The sequence below is a fragment of the Callorhinchus milii genome, unplaced genomic scaffold (genome assembly GCF_018977255.1).
Source record: "Callorhinchus milii isolate IMCB2004 unplaced genomic scaffold, IMCB_Cmil_1.0 Scaffold1670, whole genome shotgun sequence".
Lineage (NCBI taxonomy): Eukaryota > Metazoa > Chordata > Chondrichthyes > Chimaeriformes > Callorhinchidae > Callorhinchus > Callorhinchus milii.
The window spans coordinates 1-7,323 of NW_024706411.1; the positions used below are offsets into that span (position 1 = coordinate 1).

Here is a 7,323-nt window from a genome sequence, read left to right on the forward strand (position 1 = left end):
AACGAATTGGTAAACTGGAACCGGGTCATTCTAAAGTCGTTGTAGACAGTTGCAAAGGACACACCCACACACACATATTAATGCATACTGATTTTTTAATGTAAGCGATGGCTTGTGGCCTCACACTGTCACACCGATTCCTGTCACAATATTCAGCCGCACTGATCAGACAGTCACAATAAACACATTGAGATATTGGAGTCATTCAGACTCTGGAGACACAGTGCGTTACTTACCGAGTCTCTGTATTTTACACTCCGGGTTCCTCAGAGCCTCACACAGTCGCTTCACTCCACAATCTCCCAGATTATTGTTCCTCAGCCTGGACACAGAGACACAAACACAGGGAATATAGTGTAACAACACAATACACATTGACATGTATATACAGGAGCCTTTCACGTGGGGAGCAAGTCCCAAGGCGCTGGGACCAGAATCACGCACACCCGCACATGTGCACACACACACATCACAGTCTCTCACTCTCTCTGATCCTCTCTCTGTCTCTCCCTCAAAAGAGTCACGACGTTTGATAATATAACACTTTCACCGTCTCTCTCTCTCTCACTCTCTCTCTGTCTCCTACTATGTCTTTCACTTTGTCTCTCAGTCTCGCTCCAAGTTTCTTTCACTTCAGCTCCCCGAAAACACAGTTACTCCATGTTATAAATTATTCCCTCTCACAATCTTTCTCTTATTCTCTCTCTGTCTCTCTCTCTCTCTCTCTCTCTCTCACTCTCTCGCTCAATCATTCCCTCTCTCGCTCGCTCTCTCTCTCTCAGTGTCTCAGGCTCTATCTCTCAGGCTCTCTGAAGTCATCCCTCAGTCTGTATCTCACTCTGTGTCTCTGAGTCACTTTGTCTCTCACTCTCTTTCTCTATCTCGCCCGCAGTTTATCCCAATCTCTCTCTATCTCTCTCTCAGTCACTCTGTATGTTTCCCCCACCAAACACATATTCTCTACTGTTGTAAACATATTTTCTCAATCTCCCTCTCTCTCATTTTTCAACCTCTGTCCCTCAATCTTCTCTCTCTCTCTCTCTCTCTCTCTCTCCTCTCTCTCTCTCTCTCTCTCTGTCTCTCTCTCTCAATCTCTCTCTCTCTCAAACTCTTTCTCGGTCTCTCTCTATCTGTTTCCAACAGTGTCTTTCTGTCAATCAATATCTTTCATTCACTATCTCTGTCTCTCTCTCTGTCTCTATCTGTCTCTGTTTCTCTTTCAGTTTCCATCTCTTAGTCTCTCCCACAAAATAGACAGTCACTTCATATTATATTTAATCTACCCTATTCTCTCCCACTGTCTGTCTTTCTCTCAGTCTGTATCTCTCTCTCAGTCTCCCTCTTAGTTTCTTTCAGTCTCTCGCTTATTCTCTTTATCTCCCTCTTTATCTCTCTAACTCAGTCTCTCTCTCCCTCATAAAATTTGTTCTCCCATCGTCTCCCTCTCTCTCTCTCAGTCAATTTATTACTCTCTATTTCTCTCACCCAGTCTCTCTTCTCTCTCAGTCTCTCTAGCTGTCTATGTATCTCTCTGTCCGTCTCTCTCTGTTTCTCTCAGTCCCCCTCTATCTCTCAGTTTCTCTTACGGTCTCTCGCGAAATATTTATTTGAAGGGAATATTAACCCTGGAAAGGCGATCTGCAATTAAGAAACGGATTGTGACTGACTGCGAGGCAAACAGACACGAGTGGAGTAAGGAAACATCCGTAAGGTTTTGCTCTGCCAGGAATCACCCCCAGACCCTCTCGCTAGCGAGGGAGGGCTCTAACCACTGAGCTACAGAGCTCAGACTGCAGTGTGTGAGCAGACACAGGCTAACTCAGGGCTAAAGCTGTGTAGACTTTATTCAGAGTGAGGGTTTTGTACAGATGTTTTGACTGCAAAGATACCAACAAAAAACTACCTCAGTACATGATTTCTCCACAAAAAATATTTGCGTCCGGGAGACAAAGCCAGTTGGGAATACACATGGAATCATTGACCTGGAGTTAAGTGTCTCAGTTTAAGGGAGGAAGCACCAACATCATGCATGTCTGAGCTGGACAGGTTTGCAGGAGTGACACACACACACAAACGCTCACGCACACATACACGCACACACGCGCTCACACGCACATATACACGCAAACATACATGTGCACAGGCAGACAAAAACAAACATACACAGATAGACATACTTATGCACACAAACAGACTCACATGCATATATAGTCACACGTCCACACAGATAAATATACACCCATAACATAATCACATAATGACACACACAGATACATGGAGAAACACAAACACTCACACACGAAGCACATACGGGCAACACCCACACACGGTAACACACAAAAACATGTAGCAACAAACCACATACAGAGACACGCATACAAACGCAAACATATACACCCACGGAAACGAAAGCACACCGAAACATACACAGACACACCCAGGTAACACACACTGACATACACACACAGACAATCACATAAATACACACACGCGCGCGCGCATAAACACAAACGAATAAATACACACCATTCAGTGCTGCTCTGAGCTCCCAGTGAGATTGCTTTTAGATTCACACACAATTGGTCTTAAAAATCTCCCAGTGGATCAGAAGCTTCCCCTGTCCTGGAGAGAATGGCCTCCATTCCAAATACACAAATCTCCAATCAGATGTGGAACTGTCAGGAGGTTGGTTTGGAGAGTTTGAAGCCTGAGGACAGGTTTGTGTGTGTATATCAGACACACAGCTGACAGCAGGAGATAACTACAAACCCACATTGTGTGGAGAAGTCGGGCGAGGGTGCGATTGACAGGGAGACACACACAGACACGCACACACACACACGTAATACAAGTTGAGAGTTTGATGTAAAAGATGTCTTGTGGCCTCACACTGCCACACCGATTCCTGTCACAATATTCAGCCGCACTGATCAGACAGTCACAATAAACACATTGAGATATTGGAGTCATTCAGACTCTGGAGACACAGTGTGTTACTTACCACAGTCTCCTTATTTTACACTTCGGATTCCTCAGAGCCTCACACAGTCGCTTCACTCCACGATCTCCCAGTTTATTATTATTCAAATTCAGCTTCGTCAGTTTGTGGTTTATTTTGAGATCGGAGGACAGGTAATCGGTGCTATCAGTTGTCAGATCGATGTCCCTCAGCCTGACAATCACAGACAAAAGAACATAACAGGGATCAGAGTAAACACAGTGCGTATTATTATTTATTACACAGCCTGGAGATGAGTGACACGGAGCCATAAAAGGGATTAAAGTGAATACAACGCTGACTACCATAAGAGACTGTGGATGGGATGGATTGTGTGGGACAGGAGGAAGGGGCCGGGGCTGATATTTTTCCACCTTCACGTTAAAATATCGCTGAACGTGGAACAGACACTTACATTCAGGATTGCAGGATTGGGTGTAGGTTGGGGCAATTGGAGTTTCAGTGACCACACAGTGTGTGTTGGGGGGTGTGGGGGGTTGGAGTGTAGGAACCTTCAGTCTGGTTCACTGTGACTCTTAATTTTGATCGATATATAGCGATTTGTTGCCAACAACTATAAACAAAATAGAGCGTTGAGAAAGCTGTTTGTGTTGTAATAGCCGTTGTCAATGTGAATGGGCAAAACATTCCCTGTCATTTTGTGTTGACGTCAGTCAAATAGTTACTAATATGCCCTGGGGGTGCGCAATTAATACCTGGCCTCACAAGCGAGAGACCTGAGTTCAAATCCCAACAGGGAGAAACCTTGGGCAATTTTCCTTACTCCACATGCCTGAAAAAAATCCCTAAAATAAAACAATAACAATTTGGTCACTACAATCCACGACAGTTTGTAGGTCATTGCTGTGCACAATTGGCTGCCGCGTTTCGCCCACAAAAATGCAGTCAATTGGCTTTACAGTATTTTCTGTGAAGCGCTTTGAGACGTCTAGAAAACGTGAAAATCACTATAGCAAATTCAATTATTTTTATTATTATTATTAATATTAAAGGTGATGCTGCAGTTTAATCAGCTGAAGCTGTGTAAGGTCCCCCGTGAGAGGGAAATATCCCTCTATTTTCTGGATAGGACACCCACGAAACTAAATACTGTGTCTCACAGGGTCAGCAGCAAGTGAGTGGGAAGCACCTCTGCTCCAAGTGACTTGTCCTCAAAACCCTACCGCTGAGGCAGTCCTTGTAGCTTTCAGGAACTTTTAGAATTAATATTGTCCACAGCTGCTCAGGATATAATAGCTGTGTACAGAGCCAATCACTGAAACCAAGTCCACAGTGTGTTACTTACCATAGCGTCGGTATTTTGCACTCCAGTTTCCTCAAATCCTCACACAGTTGCTTCACTCCGCAATCTCCCAGATTACGGTCCTGCAGCCTGGACACGGAGACACAAACACAGGAACAACATAATACACAATACGCATTGATATTTATATACATGAGCCTTTCACATGGGGTGCAAGTCCCAAGGCGCTGGGACCACGGTCAGGCACACCCGCATATGCCAACACACAGGCAGACACAAACACAGGCATCCTTCCTAAATTGTGGTAGATCGAAACAGCATGTGAGGAAGACGTACCAAGGCAATGAGGGTTTGCACCTGAGCTGGGGGTTGGGATCAGAGATGGGTGGTGTAAAAGGGATTGGGGTAGGAGGATAACCGAAGGCAGTGTCAAAGTGGAAGGTGTTGAGATAGGTATTGAAGGTATTGTAGGAGGCAAATGAGGAGGAGAGATAGAGGTTCTCCAGGATTGAGTTCCATAGGGTGGTGATGGAAAGACTGAATACAGAATAGTTGATGGTGGAGCGGGCAGGGCGGGGGAAGTTGAGCATTCCAGCGCACACCGAGCGGATGGAGCCAACAGGTTGGTAAAGTTGGTAAACACCACTTCCTCCCTTGTACACACCCCAGTGTCCCTGGGTTGGCTCCTGCCCCCTCTCGGCTTCTCTCCTACTCTGATTCCACCAGCTCAGGCCCCAGAACGCTCACTCCACGCACTCACAGCCAAATCTTCTCCGACCCACGTCATTTGGCCACAGGCTTCCTGTATCCAATCCTCAGGGCAGCAGGTCCTCCCCGAGCTGCCGCCCAGAGCAGTGAGAGATTCCTGGGGGCTCCTTCACTCCTTGTGTGTGACACAGTAAAGGGGTGACTGAGCTCTCCCTCACAACCCAACACATAGCACCCACCAACCCCATAGCTACCTCTGCCCTGAAAGTTCTCAGGCGTTACAGCCTCAGAGCGCAGTTTACCCGAGTTCCCCATGGCGGGTATCCAGAGCCCAGTATAACAGTTAAGTGACCTGGGTATGAGGACACGGCAGTGGGACCAGCTGATGCCATTGGCGGCTGATCAGGCCACGAGGAGCCGCGACACAGTCCATCAGCATCACATGCTGAGAGAGTGAGTGTGCATGTAACATGATCAATCAGCGAGTGGCTGGAGTGATTCTACTCCTCCAAATGATGGACACCAGATCCTCCGTGTTGGGAGTGCTGTGGTTTGACAAGGGAGAGTGTGTGGGTGGGTATCAAGTTTGAGATTATCTGTCCTCAGGGCCTCTCACTCTGGGGCTACAGTCAGTATGGCCTGAGGCCTGGCCACATGTTGAGAGCAGGGCTCCTGTGTGGATATCCTTTCAGTGTCTCTAGATCTGGGCTGTGTCTGTGAGCACTAAGTACTGTGGTGAACAGAGTGGATCTTTATGTGAGAGTGGTGTGGTAAGAGAAGATACCAACCCTGACTATGACCTGTCAGAGGCCATGTTGTGTGTATTTATGGCCACTGTAGGACAACGATGTGATTTTTTCCCATGTAATTGAATTCCACAGTGTGTTACTCACTCCAGAACCTCTATTTTGAACTTCGGGTTCGTCAGAGCCTCACTCAGTCGCTTCAGTCCACCATCTCCCAGAATATTTTCTTCCTGCCTGCACACAGTCACAAACATCGTGAATATAGTGCAGCAATACAATACACATTGACATCTATACACAGTAGTCTTCCACGTGGCAAGGAAGTCCCAAGGTGCAGGGTCCAAATGTTGTGATCAGAGAGGCTGGAATACCGGCCGCTAATGGCAGGGTAGATTGGGCTGAAGATATGTAGGAGGCGGCAGAATGGAGGGAATGGACAGGTTGATACGGGCTTTGCTGGACAGAGAGGTAAGAGGGAGCAAGGCCGCGGAAGGCTTTGAAATTGAGAACAATTATTTTAAATTTGATCACTGAGGAGTGGGGATCCAGTGGAGCCGAGCGAGGCTGGACGAGTTGGGGTCACGGAGCCTGGTGAAGGAGGATAGGAGCTGCAGTGTTCTGGATGATCTGCAACTTGTGGAGGGAAGAGTTGTGGAGGCTAAGAAACATGGCTTTGGCATATTCGAATCTGGATGTAAAAAAGAGGTAAGACAGTGATGGAGTCATGTAATGTTGCCGAGGTTTGGGAAGGCAGAGCGGGTCATGGCATGGACATGGGGGATAAAGAATAGTCGAGGATCGAACAAGACACCTGGGATCCTGACTGGATTGGTGAGGTAGTATATGCATCCATTGGTACTGATGCTGCCAGGGCCTGAGTTGGGAGGTGCTGGTGTGAGCTTCAGTCTTGCTGATATTCACCTGCAGAAAGTTGGCACTTATCCAGGAATTGATATTTCACAAACATTCTGTCAGGACAGCAGTGGTCATAGGGTTCATGATGAAGGCAGAGAGAGATGAATCTGACGGTCATGTCTGTGCATATGGAAGCTGACTCCATATCTGAGGATGATGTCACCAAGACATGGCATAAAAAAGAGAGGACCGAGGACAGAGCTTTGAGGAACACCACACGAGACGGTGATAAGAGTCTTGCGGAGACAAAATGGAACTGGGTGTGAGAGATACGATGTGAACCAATCAAAGAAAGAACTTTGAAGGCTGAGATGAGAGGAGAGATATTGGAGGAGGATAGAGTGTCAAAGGGAGCAGAGAGTTCCAGGAGGAGGAGAAGACAGAGGGAGTCCTGGTCACAGATGGACAGAGTGCCATTTGTCACCTTGATGAAGGCTGTTTCGTGCTGTGGGCAGGAAACCCGATTGAGGGGTTCATGACGGGAGAGACAGGTGTGGACGGAGTGAAGCTGGGAAGTTATAACTCTTTCAAGGACCTTGTAAAGGAAAGGGAGGTTGGAGGTGGGTGGCAGTTAGTGAGCAGGGATGGGTCCATGGAAGGTTTTATTAGGAGAGAGGTTGATGACAGCTGTTTTTCATTATAAAGTAAAACCGCACATTGTGTTTGTTGGTGCATTAATTTCTGGGATATTT

General features: G+C 46.8%; 1 long non-coding RNA gene across 1 annotated transcript; it reads right to left on the minus strand.

Annotated features, from left to right (window-relative positions):
* Positions 1-2,996: 2,996 nt before the first annotated feature.
* Positions 2,997-5,954, minus strand: LOC121852888. Its single transcript, XR_006086258.1, has 3 exons — positions 5,864-5,954; positions 4,305-4,391; positions 2,997-3,172 (listed from the first exon to the last, which is right to left on the minus strand). It is a non-coding gene; the product is annotated as an uncharacterized LOC121852888 (long non-coding RNA).
* Positions 5,955-7,323: the final 1,369 nt, after the last annotated feature.